An 888-nucleotide genomic window follows, 5' to 3' on the forward strand; every position below is an offset into this window, starting at 1 on the left:
AAGGAGTGCACTGTTCCCGGAGAGACTGCAATAGCGGGTCAATGCATGGAGTGGACAGAGCAAGCTCCATTTCCAGCTCCCTGTTCCAAAAAGCCATTTAATATATGGTCCCCACATGGGGGACGTATCAGATATTAAACTGATAAGAACAGATAAGGTTTCAACAAAATTTTATTTAGTCATAAGACATAGAACAACAAGAAAAAATGAAACCTTTTGTGCAAAAGAAACATAAACAATTACAATAATAAAATACAACAACATGAAACAACTTAATATAAAACAGTATTCCACATATAAAAACACCATCTACGATTCGCTTCCTTCTTCCCCACATCTTTAACATCCTTTAAGAAATAAATAAACATTTCACTAAAAGCCAATTTAATACAATCATTTACAGAGATAAAATCACGGTTAAAAAGTAAAATGTTTCTCGCTTTCCAGATTGCATTTTTGGCACAGTTTATTATACACCAGCATACTTTGAACTGGTGTGTAGTGGGGCAATTAAAAAGTCCATATAAAACATACTCATAGCTAAAATCTTTAAGACCACAAACCCATTTTAAAAGTATCCCCAATCTCCCCCAAAGTTCTTGTGCAAAACAGCAGTTCCAGAAAAGGTGCAAAACAGTCTCATCCTCTCGGCAAGAGTCTCTTGGGCACTTTGCCCGCGCCACCAGGCCTCTCCTGTGCTGGAAGTCTCTGGTTGGGAGGCACTGGTGGGCAGCCATCCATGCGATGTCTTTGTGAATGTTGGCCAAGAATTTCCCAAAAACGTTCCTCCACACACGCTTGGATCTACTCCAGGAGAAGTTGCTCACAGGGGACACTCCTTCTTCTCTTCTCAGATGAACCATCAATTTTTTTCTGTCCAGAAGGAGA

General features: G+C 39.6%; 1 pseudogene; it reads right to left on the reverse strand.

The window, feature by feature from the left end:
• Positions 1–201, reverse strand: LOC138654270 (U2 spliceosomal RNA; annotated as a pseudogene).
• Positions 202–888: the final 687 nt, after the last annotated feature.

This window comes from Ranitomeya imitator, unplaced genomic scaffold (assembly GCF_032444005.1).
Source record: "Ranitomeya imitator isolate aRanImi1 unplaced genomic scaffold, aRanImi1.pri SCAFFOLD_257, whole genome shotgun sequence".
Classification (NCBI taxonomy): domain Eukaryota; kingdom Metazoa; phylum Chordata; class Amphibia; order Anura; family Dendrobatidae; genus Ranitomeya; species Ranitomeya imitator.